Source organism: Sus scrofa, chromosome X (genome assembly GCF_054392235.1).
Source record: "Sus scrofa isolate SSC_HxYL_T2T_F1_AM1 chromosome X, Sscrofa_HxYL_maternal_Yorkshire_Landrace_v2.0, whole genome shotgun sequence".
Taxonomy (NCBI): Eukaryota; Metazoa; Chordata; class Mammalia; order Artiodactyla; family Suidae; genus Sus; species Sus scrofa.
In genome coordinates, this window is record NC_139401.1 from 52559371 (window position 1) to 52583289 (window position 23919).

Below are 23919 nucleotides of genomic sequence, written 5' to 3' on the forward strand. Positions count from 1 at the left end.
TTTGGACAAACATTCCATACACCAAAGTGTGCATATGCTAATCCCAAACCCCTAATCCATCCCTCCCACCCCACCTGTCCCCTTTGGTAAATCACAATTTTCTTTTCAAAGTCTGTGAATCAGTTTCTGTTCTGCAAATAGGTTCATTTTTATCCTTTTTATATTCCATATATGTGTATCATATGATGTTTTTTCCTCTCTTAGTTCACTTAGTATGATAATCTCTAGGTCAATCCATGCTGCTACAAATGGAATTATTTCATTATTTCTATGGCTGAGTAATATTCCACTGTATATCTATACCTCATCTTAGGCATTCCTCTGTCAGTGGACGTTTAGGTTGCATCTCTGTCTTGGCTATTGCAAATAGTGCTGCAATGAATTTTGGGGTGCATGTATTTCCTTGTATTATAGTTTTCTCTTGATAATATGCCCAGTAGTGAGATTGCTGGATCATACAGTAGTTCTAATTTTAGTTTTGTAGGGACCTCCATACTGGTTGTACTAAATTACATGCCCATCAGAAGTGTAGGAGAGTTCACTTTCCTCTGCACCCTTTGTAGCATTTATTGTTTATAGTATTTTTGATGATGGCCATTCTGACTGGTGTGGAATGATATCTCATTGTAGTTTGATTTGCATTTCTCCAACAATTAGTGATGTTGAGCAGAGTTGCATGTGTTTTTTGGCCATCCATATGTCTTCTTTGGAGATATGTCTGTTTAGATCTACACATTTTGTGACTGAGTTGTTTGTTTTTGATATCAAGCTGCATGAGTTTTTTGTATATTTTGGAGATTAATCCCTTGTCAGTCACTTCATTTGCAAATATTTTCTCATTTTGTGACTTGTCTTTTCATCTTTTCATGGGTTCCTTCACTATGTGAAAGGTTTTAAATTCAATAAGGTCTGAATTGTTTAATTTGTTTTTAATTTGTTACTCTAGGATATGGATCCAAAAATATATTGCTGTGATTTATGTCATAGAGTGTTCTGTCAATGTTTTCCTTTATATTTAATAATTTATATCGTTAATACATTTTGAGCTTATTTTTGTGTATTATGTTAGAGAGTATTCTAATTTCATTCTTTTACATGTAGCTGTCCAGTTTTTCCAGTACCAGTCATTGAAGAGGCTGTCTTTTCTGCATTATATATTCTTTCCACTTTTGTCATAGAAGAGTTGACCGTAGGTGTTTGGGTTTATCTCTGGGCTTTATATCCTGTTCCATCAATCTCTGTTTCTGTTTTGGGGCCAGTACCATACTTTTTTTGATGACTATAGTTATAGTAGTATAGCCTGAAGTCAGGGAACCTGATTCTTTCAGCTCCATTTTTATTTTCAGGATTGCTTTGGCAATTCAGGGTCTTCTGTGTTTTCATAAAATTTTCAAGTATTTTTTTTTTTGGTGAAAAATACTATTGCTAATTTGATATGGATTGTATTGAATCTGTAGATTACCTTGTGTTATAGCCATTTTGACAATTTTGATTCTTACAACACAAAAGTGTGGTATATCTTTCCATATAGATATACATCTGTTTGTATCATCTTTGATTTCAATATCATCTTATAGTGTTCAGAGTACAGGTTTTTTTCTCCCTAGGTAGGTTTATTCTTATTTTATTCTTTTTGATGCAATGGTAAATGAGATTGCTTCCTTAATTTCTCTTTCTACTCATTTGTTGATCTTGACAAGGCACTAATATCAAAAATATACAAAAATATCATGTGATTTTATATCAAAAAACCCAACTCAATCAAATAATGGTCAGAAGAACTAAATAGACATTTCTCCAAAGAAGTACATACAGATGGCCAAAAAACCATGAAGAAATGCTCAACATCACTAATTATTAGAGAAATGAAAATCAAAACTACAATGACCTATCACCTCAGACCAGTCAGAATGGCCATCATCAATAAATCTATAAACAATAAGTCCTGGAGAGGGTGTGGAGAAAAGGGAACCCTCCTACACAGTTGGTGGGAATGTAAATTGGTTCAGCCACTATGGAGAATGGGATGGATATTTCTTAAAAAACTAAATATAGTACTATCATATGATACAGCAATCCAACTCCTGGGCATCTATCCTAAGAAAAACATAATTTGAAAATATATAGCACCTAACTTTTTTGCAGTACTATTTACAATAGCCAAGACATTGAAGAAACCTAAATGTTCATTGACAGAGGAATGGCTAAACAAGGTATGGTACAGATATATGATGGAATATTACTCAGCTGTAAGAAAGAATGTAATATTGCCATCTGTGGCAACAAGGCTGTACCTAGAGATTATCATTCTAAGTGAAGGAAGTCATAGAAAGACAAATGTTGTATGAGATCTCTAATACGTGGAATCTAATAAAAACATATTCTTGACTTTTGGGGGCATATGCTGGAGGAGTTCCTGCATACCAGTCAGAGTTCCAGATCAACCTTGTTCTGCTGCCTCTGCAAATGCCAGTAATAGCTGTCCTCATACAGTTCAGATACTGTGCAAGGTCTCAGCCAGGCCTCTCCCCCACAACTGCACAACAACCTTGACAACAGCAGTCTTCCCTCTAGCTGGAAGCTGAATGAGAGTTAGAGGAGCTGGATCTGGCACTTGGCAAGGGCTGAGGTTAACCCTGGGAGGTGGCAAGAAACAAACTTGTGAATTTTCAATCTGCATCCTCTATGTTTTTCCTGAGAATAAGCAAGATTCTTCTCACTCTTCATGAGTGGAGTCTTTGTTTCTTACAGCCCTCCTGTTAGTTGCATTCATTTAAAAATCAGCTAAAGGGACACATCTTCCCTGTGTCAGATCACTGGGAGCATCTCTGGGCCCATGATATATGCCACCTCTTCTGTTGCCCTCCTAGGGTTGTATATCCTGACATAATCACTACTTTTGCCTTCCTCTCAGATTCAGTGTGGACATTCATTTACAGCCTTAGATGTACATTTTTTCATCCAGTCTCCAGTTTGTTTTCAGTGAGAATTTACATGTAGCTATGTTACTGAAAATGGGATCTGGCTACTTACCACTCTAAAGTCAATAAAGAGGCAAATTTGTGGAAATGAAATTTTGCTTTATTTTGGAGGCCAGGAGCAGGGAGGAGGAGGGCGAGCAGACACATGTCCAGAGGACAACTTCTCCCACCCCTGACAATCAGTGAGCAAGAGCTTTTATTTTTTTTTTGTCTAAATATATTATTTATTTATTTATTTATTTATTTTTCTTGTCTTACTATTTCAATTTTTTTTCCACTGTACAGCATGGGGAACCAAGTTACTCTTACATCTATACATTTTTTCCCACCCTTTGTTCTGCTGCAATATAATTATCTAGACATAGTTCTCAATGCTACTCAGGAAGATATCCTTGTAAATCCATTCCAAGTTGTATCTGATAACCCAAGCTCCCAATCCCTCCCACTCCCTACCTCTCCCATCAGGCAGCCACAAGTCTATTCTCCAAGTCCATGATTTTCACTTCTGTGGAAAGGTTCATTTGTGCTGTATATTGGATTCCAGTTATAAGTGATATCATATGGTATTTGTCTTTGTCTTTCTGACTCATTTCACTCAGTATGAGAGTCTCTAGCTCTATCCATGTTGCTGCAAGTGGTATTATTTGGTTCGTTTTTATGGCCGAGTAGTATTCCATTGTGTATATATACCACATCTTCCAAATCCAATCATCTGTCTATGGACATTTGGGTTGTTTCCATGTCTTGTCTATTGTGAATAGTGCTGCAATGAACATGCGGGTGCATGTGTCTCTTTTAAGTAGAGTTTTGTCATGAAGTTGATGTCAGAGAGTGTTTTGCCTATGTTCTCTTCTAGGAGTTTGATGGTGTCCTGTCTTATATTTAAGTCTTTCAGCCATTTTGAGTTTATTTTTGTGCATGGTGTGAGGGTGTGTTCTAGTTTCATTGATGTGCATGCAACTGTTCAGGTTTCCCAGCAATGCTTGCTGAATAGACTTTCTTTTTCCCATTTTATGTTTTTGCCTCCCTTGTTCAAAATTCATTGACCATGGTGTCAGGGTTTATTTCTGGATTCTCTATTCTGTTCCATTGGTCTGTCTGTTTTGATATCAGTACCACACTGTTTTGATGACTGTGGCTTTGTAATAGTGCCTGAAATCTGGGAGAGTTATGCCCTCTGCTTGGTTTTTGTTTCTCGGGATTGCTTTGGAAATTCTGTGTCATTTGTGGTTCCACTGAATCTGTAGATTGCTTTGGGTAGCATGGCCATTTTTATAATATTGATTTTTCCAGTCCATGAACATGGAATATCTTTCTATTTCTTTACATCTTCTTCAATTTCTTTGATTAAAGTTTTATAGTTCTCAGCATATAAATCCTTTACCTCCTTGGTTAGGTGTATTCTGAGGTATTTGATTTTTTGTGGTGCAATTTTAAAAGGTATCGTATTTTTGTATTCCTTTTCCAACATTTCATTGTTGGTATATAGAAATGTGATTGACTTCTGGATGTTAATCTTATAATCCTCCTACTTTGCTGAATTTGTTAATCGGTTCAAGTAGTTTTGGGGTTGAGTCCTTAGGGTTTTCTGTGTATAGTATCATGTCATCTGCATACAGTGACAGTTTGATCTCTTCTCTTCCTATATGGATGCCTTTTATTTCTTTTGTTTGCCTAATTGCTGTGGCTAGGACTTCCAAAACTATGTTGAAGAGCAGTGGTGAGAGTGGGCATCCCTGTCTTGTTCCAGATTTGAGTGAGAAGGCTTTCCGTTTTTCCCCATTGAGTATTATATTTGCTGGGGGTTAGTCTTAAATGGCTTTGATTATGTTCAGGAATGTTCCCTCTATACCCACTTTGGTGAGAGTTTTGATCAGGAATCAATATTGGACTTTGTCAAATGCTTTTTCTGCATCTATTGAGATGATAATATGGTTTTTGACTTTTCTTTTGTTAATGTGGTGTATGACATTGATTGATTTGCGTATGTTGAACCATCCTTGTGAACCTGGGATGAACCCTACCTGGTCATGGTGTATAATTTTTTTGGTATGTTGTTGGATTCGGTTGGCTAAGATTTTGTTGAGAATTTTTGCATCTATATTCATCAAAGATATTGGCCAATAGTTTTCTTTTTTGGTGGTGTCTTTGTCTGGTTTTGGAATGAGGGTGATGGTGGCCTCATAGAATGTCTTTGGGAGTATTCCTTCTTCTTCAACCTTTTGAAAGAGTTTAAGGAGGATGGGCACCAGATCCTCTTTATATGTTTGATAGAATTCGCCTGTGATGCCATCTAGTCCTGGGCTTTAATTTGTAGGGAATGTTTTTATGACCTCTTCGATTTCATTTCTAGTGATCGGTCTGTTCAGTTGGTCTGTTTCTTCTTGATTCAGTTTTGGCAGGCTGTAAGATTCTAGAAAATTGTCCATTTCTTCCATATTGTCACATTTGTTGGCACATAGTTGTTCATAGTATTCTCTTATGGTTTTTTGTATTTCTGCAGTATCTGTTGTAATTTCTCCTTTTTTGTTTATAATTTTGTTTATTTGGGTTCTTTCTCTCCTCTTCTTAGTGAGTCTAGCTGGGGTTTGTCAATTTTGTTTACCTTTTTAAAGAACCAGCTGTTGGTTTCATTAATTTTCTCTATTGTTTTTTGAATCTCTATTTCATTGATTTCCTCTTTTATCTTTATAATTGACTTCCTTCTGCTGACTTTAGGTCTTTTTTGGTCTTCTTTTTCTACTTCGTTTAGGTGGAGGATTAAGTTGTCAATTTGAGATCTTTCTTCTTTTTTGAGGAAGGCCTGTATCTCTATGAATTTCCCTCTGAGCACTGCTTTTGTGGCATCCCATAGATTTTGAGAGGTTGTGTCTTCATTATCATTTGTCTCAAGGTATTTTTTAATTTCCTTCTTGATTTCCTCATTGACCCTTTGGTTTTTTAGTAGCATGTTGTTTAGTCTCCATGTAGAGAGCAAGAGCTTTTAAAGGGGAGTTTTGGGGTGTATATGTGGAGTGAGGAGGCTATGTGTTGAACAACACAGTCAGCTCTGATAGTCATCTTGAAATATGTCAGATCAGTATCATCTCAATTGTTTTAAGTACAGTTAATTTTCAGTCCCAAAGTTGATTTATTATCATTTCTTTTAGGCTATTTATCAAATTGTGTCAACTTATATCATAGCTTCTTCCACCTGGTATGGGTTTCAGTATCTACAAGACAGCTCAAAGATATGGTTCAGAGTATTATCTATAGACCTTGACAAAGAACTAAAAGTACTAGACTTTGTTTGATGACTAAACTATTATTATTTGGTCTTATTTGACTTTTTCCTTTGTGTCTGCATTTTCTCACTTCTGCGATTCAAATTATTCTTTGGCTAAAGTTTTTTTTTTTTTTTTTACAGGCAAAATGCATGTAGAGAACATGGGGTAGGGAGGAGGGACCATAGAACACTACTCAATTTCAAATATAATTTTGATGTGTTCATTGGGTGGTAGGTCCATATACTCCTACTTAGCCATCTTGATACCCTCTAAAAGTGGTATATTTAAAATGCTGAAATTATGAGAGTCTCCAGCTCCACCCATGTTGCTGCAAATGGCATTATTTTGTTCTGTTTTATGACTGAGTAGTATTCCATTGTTTATATGTACCACATCTTCCTAGAACACTGTAAACCAGCTGTAATAGAAAAAATAAAAATCCTTATATATAAAAAAATAAAATGCTGAAATTAAACTGTTAACTGAGAATCCAACAAATAGCCAAACTGTCCTAAAATAAGGAAGAAATTAAGACATTCTAAGATAAATAGAAGCTGAGAAAGTTATTTCCCACTAGACTGTCTTAAAAGAAATGCAAAAGGGGATTATTCTGGTTTAAATGAAAGGTTACTCAACACTAACTTGAAGTATTGTGATATCTCAATATTGCAAATAGAAGTAAACACACATGCAAACATTGGGAAACCAGTATATAACTTTGTTTTTTCACCATATTTTTTACTTCCTACATAATTTAAAAGACATACACTTAAACATAATTACACAAGTTGATAGGTATGTGATATATAAAGATATTTATTATTATATCAATAATATAAACTGGAAGACTCTGACCTGTAGAAGAGTATGAATTTTAAAGTTTGATATCAATTTAAAATTATTAATCTCAGATTTATTGAGGTAAAATTGACAAGTGAAATTGTAATGCATTTAAAATGTGGTGATTTGACTACATACGCATTATGAGTGATTTCCCACAATCAAGTTAACACAGTTCATGATTTCATATATTTGCTATCTTTTCCCTTGTGAACAGTTAAGTTCTACTATCTTAGTAAATTATGTAATACACTGTTATCAACCATAAAATAGATCCTCAGACTTTATTTATCTTATAACTGAATATGTTTACCCTTTTACCAAGCTGTACTCACTTTCCTCATCCCCCAGCACTAAGCAACACTCATTCTCCTGCCACTTTCTATGAATTCAACTGTTTTTTGAGACTCTGTATATAAATTATACTATGAAGTATTTGTCTTACTTTGACTGGATTATTTCACTTCAGTTTTATCTATATTGTCACAATGGCAGGATTTCCTTCTTTTACAGGGTGAATGATATTACTATTTTACATATGGTGTATATATTTATATGACATTTTATTTGTCCACTAAGGGAGACTGCCAGTTATTTTCATACCTTGGTTATTGTGAATAATACTGCAGTGAAATTGGGAGTACAGATATCTCTCAGAGAAAATTATTTTTCTTTTTCTAGAAATGTGCTCAAAAGTAGAATTCTTAGATCATATGGACTTTTTAAAATGATTTTTATTTTTTCCATTATAGTTGGTTTACATGTGGAATTTTATATTTTTTTAAATTTTAATTTTTAAATATTTTGTTTTTTTGCTTTTTGGGGCTGCACCCATGGCATATGGAAATTCCCAGGCTAGGGGTCTAATCAGAGCTACAGCTGCCAGCCTTCAACACAGTCACAGAAACACAGAATCTGAGCAGTGACTGTGACCTACACCACAGCTCATGGCAATGCCAGATCCTTAACCCACTGAGTGAGGCAAGGGATTGAACCTGCATCCTCATGGACACTAGTTGGGTTCATTTCCACTGTAACAAAGTGGGAACTCCCAGTTTTTAATATTTTAAAAATATTTCCTTAGACACAGAAGTGTGGAATTGGACTATGGTAAAGAAAAATCCATTTTGCCACATTATACATGCATAATATGATATTCCTTACAGACAAAGTAAAATCAATAACATAAAAGAATATTTGTATTATTCATAACTTCTATACTATATATTCAGTGAGGTGAAATACCCTGATTAAGGAGACTGATAAAAATATTGTAATAGCACACTTTCTTTTTTATTTTCTTATTCTGTATTTAATTTTATTTTTTTGTTTTTATTAAAGTATAGTTAATTTACAAAATTTCTTCAATCTCTGTTGTATAGCAAAGTGACCCAGTCACACAGTTCCCTGTGCTGTACAGTAGGAACGCATTACCCTTCCATTCCAAATGTAACAGTTAGCATCCACCAACCACAAACTCCCTGTCCATCCCACCCATCCTCTTCTCCTGGCAACACAAGTCTGCTCCCCATGTCCTTGATCTTTTTGATCTGTGTCATATTTTAGATTCTACATATAAATGATGCCGTATGGTATTTGTCTTTCTCTTTCTGACTTACATCACTTGGTATGAGAATCTCTAGTTCCATTCATGTTGCTGCAGATGGCATTATTTTGTCCTTTTAATGGCTGAGTAGTATTGTGTTGTACATATATACCACTCTTAATCCATTAATCTCTCAACAGACATTTAGGTTGTTTCTATGTCTTGGCTATTGTATGTAGTGCTGTGATTAACATAGGGGTGAATGCATTTTTTAGGCACAATTACCTTCAAAAAAAGGATTGTAAGCTACTCCCAAACAATTCTTCAATCCTGTTTCTCTCCCTATCAAAAGAAAATAAAAGTTATAAAGAAAAGGAAAGTAAGTTTTATGTTGAACTCAATACATTGTTCATTCTATAATTCTACTGTTTTTCCTTTTGTAAAAAGATAAGGCATAGTTGATTTACCATATTATATTAGTTTCAGGCATACAGAATTAGTGATTCAGTATTATAAATTATTAAAAGATAATGGCTATAATGTAATTTGTTACAGAGTATATCATGTTGTTTATCCATTTTATGCATAGTTGTTTTTGCCTGTTAATAACCACACCCTTAATTTGTCCACCCCCCCTTCCATCTCCCCTTTCATAACCATGAGTTTGTTTTATATATTTGCCAGTCTGTTTCTGTTTTGTACAATACATTGCCTTGAATTATTTTTTGAATAAGCAAATAAGTAATATCATATAGTATTTGTCTTTCCCTGTCTGAATTATTTTACTAAGAATAATATTCTCTGAGTCCCACCACACTGGTACTAATGGAACAATTTCATTCTTTTTTCTGAGAGAGAAATATTCATATATATATATATCTTCTTTTTAATTTTTAATTGAAGTATAGTTGATTTGTAGTGTTGTGCCAACTTCTACTGTACAGCAAAGTGACGCAGGAATACGCATATATACATTATTTTTCTTTTTTCTTTTTAAAATTTCTTTATTTTATTTATTTGCTTTTTAGGGCCACACCCACAGCATATGTAAGTTCCCAGGCTAGGGGTCAAATCAGAGCTATGGCTGCTGGCCTACACCTACAGCCACAGCAATGCTGGATCTGAGCTGTGTCTACCACACCTCATGGTAATGCCAGATCCTTAACCTAATGAGTGATGCCAGGGTTTGAACCTGAATCCTCATGGATCCTAGCCAGGTTCATTAATTGCTGATGCATGAAGGGAACTCCTCATATTATCTTCCATCATATTCTGTCTGAAGAGATTGGATATAGTTCCCTGTGCTAAATGTTATTACCACATCTTTATCCATTCATCAGTTCATGGGTAAATACATTGCTCCTATGTCTTGGCTATTGTAAATTGTGCTGCTAAGAACATGGTAGTTCTATTTTTAGTTTTTGAGGACCCTCCATATTGGCTGCAACAAGTTATATTCCTACAAATGGTGTTCAAGTGTGATATTTTTTCCCACATCTTCTCAAATATTTGTTATTTGTAGACTTTGTGTGTGTGTGTGTGTGTGTGTGTGTATTTTGGTTTTTATTTATTTTTATTTTTATTTTTTTTTATTTTTTTGCTTTTTAGGGCCACTCCTGGGCCATATGGAAGTTCCCAGGCTAGAGGTCAAGTTGGAGCTACAGCTGCTGGCCTATGCCACAGCCACAGCAATGCGGGATCTGAGCCATGTCTGCAACTTACACCACAGCTCATGGCAATGCCAGATCCCTGACCCAATGAGTGAGGGAAGTGATTGAACCAACATCCTCATGGATACTAGCCAGATTCATTTCCACTGAACTTCTATTTGTAGATTTTTTTAAAGATAATGACAGGTGTTAAGTGACAGCTCATTCTTGTTTTGGTTAACATTTCTCTAATATTAGTGATCAGCATATTTTCATGAGTCTGATAGTCATCCATATGTCTTTGTAAAAATATCTATTCAGGTTTCCTGCCCATTTTTAAATTGGATTGTTTGTTTTTATGATAATGATTTGTAAGGATTGTTTATATATTTTGGACATTAAGCCCTTGTCTGTCATATCATATGCAAATATTTACTTCCATTCCATAGGTTCTCTTTTTGTTTTCTCAATGGTTTTCTATGCTGTGCAAAAGGTTTTATTAAGTTTAGGTATGATTTGTTAATTTTGCTTTTATTTCTTTTACTATAGGAAAGATACCCCCAAAAATATTGCTACAATTTTTGGAGTGTCCTGCCTATATTCTCTTCTAGGAGTTTTATGGGTTCAGGGCTTACAGTTAGTTTTTATAATCTTTTGGTTTTGTTTTGTATATGTTGTAAATTAATGTTCTAATCTCATTGTTTTACATGCAGTTGTCCAGTTTTCCTAACACAAATTTCTGATAAGACTGACTTTTCTCTATTGCCTCCTTTTTTGTAGATTAATTGAACATAGGAGTTTGGGTTTATTTCAGGGCTATAAATTCTGTTTTTTTGATATTTATATCCCTTTGGGGTGCAGTACAATGCTATTTTGATTACTGTAGTTTTGTAGTACACTCTGAAGACTAGAAGGATGATACCTCCATCTTTGTTCTTTTTTCTCAAAATTGCTTTGGCATTTGAACTCTTTTGTGATTCCATATGAAAGTTAGGATTATCTCTCCTATTACTAGGAAAATTGTGATGGGTATTTTGAGATGAATTGCATTACATCTGTAGATTGCTTTGTGCACTGTGGACATTGAAATAATATTGATTATTTTGACCCAAGAGCATGGAATATCTCTCCAGGTCTTTGTGTCATCTTTAATTCCCAACATCAATGTTTTATACATTTCAAATATATGCCTTATACCTCCTCTGTTAAGTTTACTTCTAGATATTTTTAATATATTCTATTGGGGTTTTGCTGACTTACAAAGTTGTTTTATTTTCAGGTGTACAGCAAAGTAAATCAGTTTTATATTATATACACATATCTTTTCCTTTTCAGATTCTTTTCCCATATAGGTTATTAACAACATTCTTATTGATGTGATTTTTGGTCAAACCCACGACATTTGGAAGTTTATTATGATGAGATTTTAAATGGGATTTTTAAAAACTTTCTCTTTCTAGTATTTAATTATTGTGCAGAAACACAATTTCTGCATATTCAATTTGTATCCTGCAAACTTGCTGAATTTATTTATTGGTTCTAATAGTTTCTTGTGGGTGTCTTAAGGGTTCTATATATAAAATATCATGTCATCTAAAAATAGTGACAGTTTTACTTCTTTCTTACCAAGTCAGAAATATTTTACAACTTTTTCTTCTGTGAGGGCTGTGTTTCGTTCTTTCAATACTATGTTAAATAGAAGTGGCAAGAGTGAGCATCATAGTCTTGTTCCCTAATTGAGAGAAAGATCTTTCAGCTTTTGATGACTGAATATGATGTTGGTTGGGAATTTGTAGTTAAAAAAAAAGTCTTTATTATATTGAGATATCTTTCTTATATACCCATTTTGATTAGAGTTTTATCTTAAATAAATGTTGAACTTTGTCAAATGTTATCCAGCCTCCATTAAGATAATTGTGTAATCATTGTTCTTCCAATTGTTATTGTAGTGTTATCACATGGATTAATTTGAAAATACTGAGCCACACTTGTTACCCTAGAATAAATCTAACTTGATCATGGTGTATGATCCTTGTTACATGTTCTTGAATTTGTTTGGTTGAGGATATTTGCACCTACACTCATTAGAGATACTTGCCTGTAATTTTCTTTCTTTCTTTTTTTGTACTATTTGTCTAATTTTGGTATAAGGGTAATGGTGCCCTCATAGAAAGATTTTGGGAGTGTTCTTCACTTCAATTTTGAGAGAGTATTTTGAGAAGATTAGGTATTTATTCTTCTTTACAAGTTTGATAGAATTACCCTGTGAAGCCATTCAGTCTTAGACATTTCTATGCTAGGAAGTCTCTCTTATCCAAAATTCAATTTCACTTTAAGTGATCAGTTTGTTCAAATTGTCTACTACTTCCTGATTAAGTTTTATCAGGTTGTATGTTTCTCTAAATATTTCCACTTTGTCAAGGTTGTCCAATTTGTTGGTAATTATTCACAGTCTTCTCTAAAGATTTTTTTTGTAACTTTGTGGCATTAGTTGTTATTTTTCCTCTTTCATTCCTTGTTTTATTTGGATCTACTCTTTGCTTACCAGTAAACCTTATCGAATTTTTTCATTCTTTTCAGAAATCCAGCTCTTGGTTTCATTGATTTTTTTCTACTGCTTTTTTATCTCTATTTCCTCTTTGATTTTATTATTTCCTTCTTTCTACTGACTTTGGGCTTTGTACACAATTTTCTAGTTAAATCTTGTAGCCTGGGTTGTTTATTTGAGATTTTTCTTGTTTCTTTATGGAGGCATGTAACACTACAAAAATTCCTCTAAGAACTCCTTTTGTTGCATGACATAGATTTTGGAAATTTAGGTTTCCATTTTTATTTGTCTCAAACTATTTTCTTTTTTGATGATTTTTAAAATTGATGAACAATATTATATAAGTTATGTGTGTAAAATAGAGTGATTCATAGTTTTTAATTGTTGTACTCCAGTCATAGTTATTATAAAATTTTGACTACATTCCTCATGTTGTACAATATATTATTGCATCTTATTTCATACATAATAGTTTGTACCTTTTAATCCCCTACCCCATACTACCCCTTTCACTTTCCCCCTCCTCACTGGTAACCACTAGTTTGTTCTCTATGAATCTTCTCCTTTTTTTTTATTATATTCACTACTTTGCTATATTTTTTACATTACACATGCAAGTGATATCATACAATATTTGTATTTTTCTGATTTATTTCACTTAGCATAATACACTCCAAGTCCATTCATATTGCTGAAAATGGCAAATTGTGTGTGTGTATATAATATGATATATATATATATGCGGTGTATAAATATGGTATGCATATATATATACATATATATGTATATGTCATATCTTTATCCACTAATTTGTTGATAAACACTTAGGTTGCTTCCTTACCTTGGCAACTGTAAATAGTGCTGCTCTATTAATATGGGAGTGCATGTACTTTTCAAATCAGTGTTTTCTTTTTTTCAGATATTTACCCAGGGATTTAATTGTTTGGTCAATAGGAGTTTTATTTTTAGCTTTTTGAAAAAACTTCATACTGTTTTCCACAGTGGTTTTACCAATATACATTTCCACCCACAGCATGTGAGTGTTCCCTTTTCTCAACATCCTTACCAATATTTGTTACTCCTGATATTTTTCATAATAGCCATTCTACCATGTATGAAGTAATACCTCATTGTGGTTTTAATTTGTATTTCACTGATGATTAGTAACATTGAGCATTTTTTCACCTGTTAGCCATCTGCAATTCCTCTTTGGAAAAATGTCTACTCATCACTTCTACCCATTTTTTAATCATGTTGTTTATTTATGTTGAGTTGTATGAGCTGTTTATATATTGTGAACTTTAATACCTTATGAATCATATCATTTGCAAATATGCTCTGCCATTTAAGTGTATTGTCTTTTTTTGTTGAAAGTTTAATTTGATATGACAAAACCTTTAAGTTTCATGATGTCACGTTTTTCTATTTTTGCTTTTATTTCCTTTGCTACAGGAGACAGATTGAAAAGATATTGCTATTATTTATGTCAAAGAGTGTTCAGCTGATGTTTTCCTCTAGTAATTTTATAGATTCTGGTCTTGCATTTATGTCCTTAATCCATTTTGTCGTATTTTGATACATGGTGTAAAATAATGTTCTAATTTCATTTTTTGACATGTAATTGTGGAGTTTGCATAAGACAGTTGAAGAGACTATCTTTTCTCCATTATATATATTTGCCTCCCCTGTCATAGATTAATTCACCATAAATGTATGGGTTAATTTGGGGGGATTTATTCTTTTAAATTGATCTATGTGTCTATTTTTGTGCCAATACAATATTGTCTTTTTTTCTGTTATATATAATGATTTTTATTTTTTTCACTATGCCTGGTTTACAGTGTTCTGTCAATATTCTACTGTGCAGAATGGTAACCAGGTTACCATGTATAGATTGTTTTTTCTCACATTATCATGCTCCATCATAAGTGACTACATTCAGTTAATAGTGTTACACGGAAGGATCTCATTGCTTATCCAATTCAAAGGCAAGTTCCCAATCCATCCTGCTCCCTCCCCCTTCCCCGTTGGCAACCACAAGTCTATTCTACAAGTCTATGATTTTCTTTTCTGTGGAAAGGTTCATTTGTGCTGTATATTAGATTCCAGATTTTAGTGACCTAATTCTTTCTGACCTAATTCACTCAGTGTGAGAGTCTCTAGTTCCATCCATGTTGCTGCAAATGGTATTATTTGGTTCGTTTTTATAGCTGAGAAGTATTCCATTGTATATATAGACCACATCTTCTTAATCCACTCATTTGTTGATGGACATTTAGGTTGTTTCCATGTCTTGGCTATTGTGAATAGAGCTGCAGTGAAAATCACGTGCATGTGTCTTTTTTAAGGAAAGTTTTGTCTGGCTATATGCCCAAGAGTGGGATTACTGGGTCATATGGTATTCTTTGTACAGCTTTCTAAGGTACTTCCATACTGTTCCCCATAGTGGTTGTACCAGCTTAATGCTTATACTTCCCACTAACAGTGCAGGAGGGTTCCCTTTTCTACACCCCCCTCCAGCATTTGTTATTTGTGGACTTATTCATGATGGCCATTCTGACTGGTGTGAGGTGGTAGGTATCTCGTGGTAGTTTTGATTTGCATTTTTCTAATAATCAGGGATATTGAGCATTTCTTCATGTGCTTGTTGGCCATCTGTATATCTTGTTTGGAGAAATGTCTATTCAGATCTTTTGCCCATTTTTCCATTGGGCAGTTGCCTTTTTTGCTGCTGAGTTGTATAAGTTTCTTCTATATTTTAGAGATTAGGCCCTTGTCACTTGCATCATTTGACACTATTTTCTCCCATTCTGTAAGTTCTCTTTTTGTTTTCTTTTTGGTTTCCTTTGCTATGCAAAATCTTGTCAGTTTGATTAGGTCCCATTGGCTTATTTTTGCTCTTATTTCTGTTGCTTTAGGAGACTGACCTGAGAAAATATTCATGAGGTTGATGTCAGAGAGTGTTTTGCCTATGTTCTCTTCCAGGAGTTTGATGGTGTCTGGTCTTAGATTTCAGTCTTTCAGCCACTTTGAGTTGATTTTTGTGCATGGTGTGAGGGTGTGTTCTAGTTTCATTGATTTGCATGCAGCTGTCCAGGTTTCCCATCACGACTTGCTGAAAAGACTGTCTTCTTCCCATTTGATGTTCTTGCCTCCTTTGTCAAAGATTACTTGACCATAGGTGTCTGGGTTTGTTTCTGGGCTCTCTACTCTGTTCCATTGGTCTGTCTGTCTGTTTTGATACCAGTACCACACTGTCTTGATGACTGTGGCTTTGTACTATTGCCTGAAGTTTGGAGAGTGATGCCTCCTGCTTGGTTTTCGTTCCTCAGAATTGCTTTGGCAATTATGGGTCTTTTGTGGTTCCATATAAATGTTTGGATTGTTTGTTCTAGTTCTGTGAAAAATGTCATGGATAATTTGATAGGGATTCCATTGAATTGATTGCTTTGGGTAGTATGGCTGTTTTTTTTATTTTAATTTTTTTGACCCAGGAGCATAGAATATCTTTCCATTTCTTTACATCTTCTTTAATTTCCTTGATTAATGTTTTATAGTTCTCAACATATAATCTTTAACCTCCTTGGTCAGGTCCAGTACAATATTGTCTTGATTACTGCAGCTTAATAGTATGCTCTTAAATCATAGAATATGATTTCTCTAGCTCTGTTCTTCTTTCTTAAGATTGTTTATGCTATTTAGTGTCTTTTTTATTTCTGTATATATTTAAAATTTTTTCATTCTAATTCTGTGAACAATGCTGTTGATTTTTGATGGGGATTATATTGAGTCTGTAGATTTTCATAGATAGTATAGTCATTTTAACTATATTTATTCTTCCATTCTGAGAACATGATAAGTATTTCCATTTGTTTGTAACATCCTCAATTTTTTTCATCAGTGTTATAATTTTATGAATACAAGTTTTTTACCTCCTTAGATAGATTCATTCCTAGGTATGTTTTTAAGTGATGGTAAATGGCATTTTTCCCTTATTTTCTCTTTCTGATGGATCATTATTAGTAAACTGATTATGAAACAGATTTATGTACTTTAATATTTTATCTTGTAGCTTTACCAAATTCATTGATGAGCTTAGAACATTTTTGTGGTATCTTTAGGATTTTCTACATATAGTATTTTCATCTGCAAACAATGACACTTTTTTATTTCTTCCCTTTAATTTTGGATTCCTTTTATTACTTTTCCTTTCTGATTGTTTTGGCTAGGATTTTCAATACAAATTTAAATAAAAGTTGCAAGAGTGGTAACACATTTCTTTTTACTGATCTTAGAGTAAACACTTTCAGCTTTTCACCCTTGGGCATAAAGTTATCTGTAGGTTTGTCATATATTGTTTCTATTATGTTGAGATATGTTCTCTCTATGCCCTAAAACTGAAGAGTTTTATCATAAATGGATGTTGAATTTTGTCAAAAATTTTTATACAGCTATTGAGAAGATCATATAGTTTTCATTTTTCAGTTTGTTAATATGATGTATCACATTGATTTATTTGTGGATATTGAAAATTTTTTGCATTCCTGATATATATCCCACTTGATCATTGTGTATGATGCCTTTACTGTATGTTGAATTCAGTTTGCTAATATTTGGATTAGGATTTTTTTCATCTCTGTTCATCAGTGATATTAGCCTGTAATTTCCTTTTATTATTATATTTTCTTTTTAGGGCTGCACTTGTGGCATATGGATATTCCCAGGCTAGGGGTCGAATCAGAGTTGCAGATGCAGGCCTACACCACAGCCACAGAAATGCCAGATCTGAGCCACATCTGTGACCTACACCACAGCTTGAGGTAATGCCAAATACTTAACACACTGAGCAAGGCCAGAGATCGAACCCGCATCCTCACTGACACTATGTCAGGTTCTTAACCTACTAAGCCACAATAGGAAGTCCTAAAGTTTTCTTTTTTATGGTATCTTTATCTGGATTTGGTATCAAAGTAATGCTAGCCCCATAGAATTGGTTTGAAGTCTTCCTTTCTCTGAAACTTTTGGGGTAATTTGAGAAAGATAGGTGTTAACTGTTTTCTAAATGTTTGGCACAACTCACCTGTTAAGCCATTTGGTCCTGGAATTTTGTTTGTTGTGGTTGATTTAAATTACTGATTAAAATTTTTTACTTGTAATTTGTCTGATCATATTTTCTGTTTCTTCCTGGTTCAGTCTTGGGAGATTGTACCTTTCTGGAATTTGCCCATTTCTTCTAGGTTTGGCATTTTATTCATATATAGTTGTTCATAGTAGCCTCTTATAATCCTGCATATTTCTGTGGTGTCATTTATTACTTTTTCATTTATTTTATTTTAATTTATTTTATTTTATTATTTTATTTTATTTTATTTTTGGTCTTTTTGCCATTTCTTGGGCTGCTCTCATGGCAAATGGAGGTTCCCAGGCTAGGGGTTGAATCAGAGCCATAGCCACTGGCCTATGCCAGAGCCACAGCAATGTGGGATCCCAGCCACGTCTGCAACCTACGCCACAGCTCATGGCAACGCCAGATCCTTAACCCACTGAGCAAGGCCAGGCATCAAACTCGCAACCCCATGGTTCCTAGTCGGATTCATTAACCATTGCACCACGACGGGAACTCCCTCATTTCTAATTTTATCGATGTGCACCCTCTCCCTTTTTTTCTTTATGAGACTGACTAAAGCTTTATAAATATTGCTTATATTTTCAAAGAACAAGCTTTAAGTTTGATCTCTTTTATTGTTTTTTAGTCTTAATTTCATTTTTTCTACTAGGCTCTTTATGATTTCTATCTTAATAATTCTGGGGTTTGTTTTTCCTTATTTCTCTAGGCCTTTAAATTTTAATGTTAGGATATTTGATCTTTTTCTTGTTTCCCAAAGTAAAAGTATATCACTGTAAACTTTCAAAACATAAATGTTTTGCTGTGTCAAGTAGGATTAGGCTGATTGTGTTTTTCTTTTCACTTTTCTCTAGGTATTGTTGACTTTAATCTGATTTCTTCAGTGATCCGTTGATTGTTCAGTAGCATGTTGTTCATCCTCCATGTGCTTTTGGTATTTTTCAGGTTTTTCTTTTAGTTGATTTGTAGGTTTATAGCAATCTGGTCAGAAAATTCCCTTGATTTAATTTCAGTGTTTTTTTTTTTTTTAATTTACTGCTGTTTATATTGTGGCCTAGCTTGTGATCTATCCTGGAGAATGTTTCATGTGTACTATAAAAGAATGTTCATTCTTCTTCTTTTGGATGGATGAAATAATCTGTATATAAAAATTAAATTAATCTGGTATAATGGGTCATTTATCTAGTGTTTCCTTATTTATCTCCTCTCTAGACCATCTGGATATAAACCAGGTGTTAAAGTCCCCTGCTACTACTGTGTTTTTGTTGATTTCTCTGTCAATTAACATTTACCTTATATAGTCAAGTATTCCTATTTGGCTGATTATGTATTTAAAATCATTACATGTTTTTCCTAAATTGATACTTTATCATGTACTGTCCTTCATTCTCTCCTATAACAGTCTTTATTTATAAGTCTTTTTTCTTTGATATAAGTATCGCTATTCCAGATTTCTTTTTATTTCCATTTGCATGGAATAATTTTTTTCCATTCCCTTACTTTCAGTCTCTGTGTGTCTTTAGATCTGAAGTGAGTGTATGGTAGACAAAATATATAAAGGTATTGTTTTTCTTTTCATTCCATCATTCTATGTTGAACTCTTTCTTCTGACTTACATTTCTGTAATAATTAGTTGTTTTGAACATATTTTTATGTTTCTAGCGGTCACCTGTATGTCTTCTTTGAAAAACTTGTCTATTAATGTTTTCAGCTCATTTTTTTTTCTTTTCCCACTGTAAGCAAGGGGGTCAGTTTATCCTTACATGTATACATTACAATTACATTTTTTCCCACCCTTTGTTCTGTTGCATCATGAGTATCTAGACAAACTTCTCAATGCTACTCAGCAGGATCTCCTTGTAATTCTATTCTAGGTTGTGTCTGATAAGCCCAAGCTCCCGATCCCTCCCACTCACTCCCCCTCCCATCAGGCAGCCACAAGTCTCTTCTCCAAGTCCATGATTTTCTTTTCTGAGGAGATGTTCATTTGTGCTGGATATTAGATTCCAGTTATAAGTGATACCATATGGTATTTGTCTTTGTCTTTCTGGCTCATTTCACTCAGGATGAGATTCTCTAGTTCCATCCATGTTGCTGAAAATGGCATTATGGCATTCTTTTTTATGGCTGAGTAGAATTCCATTGTGTATATATACCACCTCTTCCGAATCCCATCGTCTGTTGATGGACATTTGGGTTGTTTCCATGTCTTGGCTATTGTGAATAGTGCTGCAATGAACATGCGGGTGCACGTGTCTCCTTTAAGTACAGTTTTGTCCGGATATATGCCCGAGAGTGGGATTGCGGGGTCATATGGAAGTTCTGTGTATATATTTCTAAGGTATCTCCAAACTGTTCTCCATAGTGGCTGTACCAGTTGACATTCCCACCAGCAGTGCAGGAGGGTTCCCTTTTCTCCACAGCCCCTCCAGCACTTGTTATTTGTGGATTTATTAATGATGGCCATTCTGACTGGTGTGAGGTGATATCTCATGGTAGTTTTGATTTGCATTCCTCTTATAATCAGCGATGTTGAGCATTTTTTCATGTGTTTGTTGGCCATCTGTATATCTTCTTTGGAGAAATATCTATTCAGGTCTAATGCCCATTTTTCCATTGATTGATTGGTTTTTTTGCTGTTGGCTTGTATAAGTTGCTTATATATTCTAGAGATTAAGCCCTTGTCAACTGAATTGTTTGAAATGATTTTCTCCCATTCTGTAAGTTGTCTTTTTGTTTTCTTTTGGGTTTCCTTTGCTGTGCACAAGCTTTTCAGTTTGATGAGGTCCCATGGGTTCATTTTTGCTCTAATTTCTATTGCTTTGGGAAACTGACCTGAGAACATATTCATGATGTGGATGTCAGAGGGTGTTTTGCCTATGTTTTCTTCTAGGAATTTGATGGTGTCCTGTCGTATATTTAAGTCTTTCAGCCATTTGGAGTTTCTTTTTGCACATGCTGTGAGGGTGTGTTCTAGTTTCATTGCTTTGCATGCAGCTGTCCAGGTTTCCCAGCAATGCTTGCTGAATAGACTTTCCTTTTCCCATTTTATGTTCTTGCCTCCCTTGTCAAAGATTAATTGACCAAAGGTGTCTTGGTTTATTTCTGGGTTCTCTAATCTGTTCCATTGGTCTGTCTGTCTGTTTTGATACCAGTACCACACTGTTTTGATGACTGTAGCTTTGTAGTATTTCTTGATGTCTGGGAGAGTGATGCCTCCTGCTTGGTTTTTGTTTCTCAGGATTGCTTTGGCAATTCTGGGTCTTTTGTGGTTCCATATAAATGTTTGGATTGTTGGTTCTAGTTCTGTGAAAAATGTCCTGGGTCATTTGATAGGGATTGCATTGAATCTGTAGATTGCTTTGGGTAGTATGGCCATTTTCACAATATTGATTTTTCCAATCCAGGAACATGGAATATCTTTCCAATTCTTTACATCTTCTTTGATTTCTTTGGTTAAAGTTTTATAGTTCTCGGCATATAGGTCCTTTACCTCTTTGGTCAGGTGTATTCCGAGGTATTTGATTTTGTGAGGTGCAATCTTAAAAGGTATCATATTTTTGTATTCCTTTCCTAATGTTTCATTGCTGGTATACAGAAATGCAACTGACTTCTGAATGTTAATCTTATATCCTGCCACTTTGCTGAATTTATTAATCAGTTCAAGGAGTTTTGGGGTTGAGTCCTTAGGGTTTTCTAGGTATAGTATCATGTCATCTGCATACAGTGACAGTTTGATCTCTTCTCTTCCTATATGGATGCCTTTTATTTCTTTTGTTTGCCTAATTGCTGTGGCTAAGACTTCCAAAACAATGTTGAAGAGGAGTGGTGAGAGTGGGCATCCCTGTCTTGTTCCAGATTTGAGTGAGAAGTTTTTCAGTTTTTCCCCATTGAGGATTATATTTGCTGTGGGTTTATCATAAATGGCTTTGATTATGTTAAGGTATGTTCCCTCTATACGCACTTTGGCGAGGGTCTTGATCATGAATGGATGTTGAACTTTGTCAAATGCTTTTTCTGCGTCTATTGAGATGATCATATGATTTTTGACTTTTTTTTCTTAGTGTGGTGTATGATGCTGATTGATTTGCGTATGATGAACCATCCTTGTGAACCTGGGATGAACCCTACCTGGTCATGGTGTATAATTTGTTTGGTATGTTGTTGGATTCGGTTGGCTAAGATTTTGTTGAGAATTTTTGCATCTATATTCATCAATGATATTGGACGATAGTTTTCTTTTTTGGTGGTATCTCTGCCTGGTTTTGGAATGAGGGTGATGGTGGCCTCATAGAATGTCTTTGGGAGTATTCCTTCTTCTTCAACCTTTTGAAAGAGTTTAAGGAGGATGGGCACCAATTCCTCTTTATATGTTTGATAAAGTTCACCTGTGAAGACATCTGGTCCTGGACTTTTATTTGTAGGGAGTGATTTTATGACCTCTTCAATTTCATTTCTAATGATCGGTCTGTTCAGTTGGTCTGTTTCTGCTTGATTCAGTCTTGGCAGGCTGTAAGATTCTAGAAAATTGTCCATTTCTTCCAGATTGTCAAACGTGTTGCCGTACAGTTGTTCATAGTATTCTCTTATGGTTTTTTGTATTTCTGCAGTATCCGTTGTGATTTCTCCTTTTTCATTTCTAATTTTGGTGATTTGGGTTCTTTCTCTCCTCTTTTTAGTGAGTCTGGCCAGGGGTTTGTCAATTTTGTTCACCTTTTCAAAGAACCAGCTCTTGGTTTTATTAATTTTCTCTATTGTTTTGTGAGTCTCTATTTTATTGATTTCTTCTTTGATCTTTATAATGTTCTTCCTTCTGCTGACTTTAGGACTTTTTTGTTCTTCTTTTTCTAATTCGTTTAGGTGGAGGATTAAGTTGTCCATTTGGGATCTTTCTTCTTTTTTGAGAAAGGCCTGGATTGCTATAAATTTCCCTCTGAGCACTGCTTTCGCAGCATCCCATAGGTTTTGAGAGGTTGTGTCTTCATTATCATTTGTTTCAAGGTAGTTTTTAATTTCCTTCTTGATTTCCTCATTGACCCCTTGGTTTTTTAGTAGCATGTTGTTTAGTCTCCATGTAGTAGGTTTTTTCTCTTTCCTTTTCCTATGGTTGATTTCTAATTTCATGGCATTGTGGTCAGAGAAGATACTTGAGATAATTTCTATGCTCCTAAATTTATGGAGATTCGCTTTGTGTCCCAATATGTGGTCGATTCTTGAGAATGTTCCATGAGCATTGGAGAAGCATGTGTATTCTGATTTTTTTGGATGTAGTGTCCTGAAGATATCAATTAAGTCTAACTTTTCAATTGTTTCCTTTAGGATCTCTGTTGCTTTATTGGTTTTCTGTCTAGAGGATCTGTCCATTGATGTGAGGGGGGTATTTAGGTCTCCTACTCTGATTGTATTCTCATCAATTTCTCCCTTTATGTCTGTTAATATTTGTTGTATGTATCTGGGTGCTCCTATATTTGGGGCATATATGTTGATGATAGTAACATCCTCTCCTTGGATGGATCCCTTAATCATTAAATAGTGTTCTTCTTTGTCTTTCTTTATGTCTTTTGTTTTAAAGTCTATTTTGTCTGATATGAGCGTTGCGACTCCTGCTTTTCTGTCATGTCTATTGGCTTGAAGTATTTTTCCCCACCCTTTCACTTTCAATCTATATGTATATTTTGTCCTGAGGTGAGTTTCTTGTAGGCAGCATATTGAAGGTTTTTGCCTTTTTATCCACTCAGCCACTCTGTGTCTTTTGATTGGGGCATTCAGTCCATTGACATTTGAGGTGATAATTGATAGATGATTATTTATTGCTATTTGAACCTCGTGTTCCAGTTGATTCTATGGTTCTCCATTCTTCCTTTCTTTTTTTTTTGGTTGGATGGTCTGCTTGAGTGTTTTTCTTTTTTTTTCATTTTTTGCAAATGCAATATTTGGTTTTGGCTTGTGGTTGCCCTGTTTTTT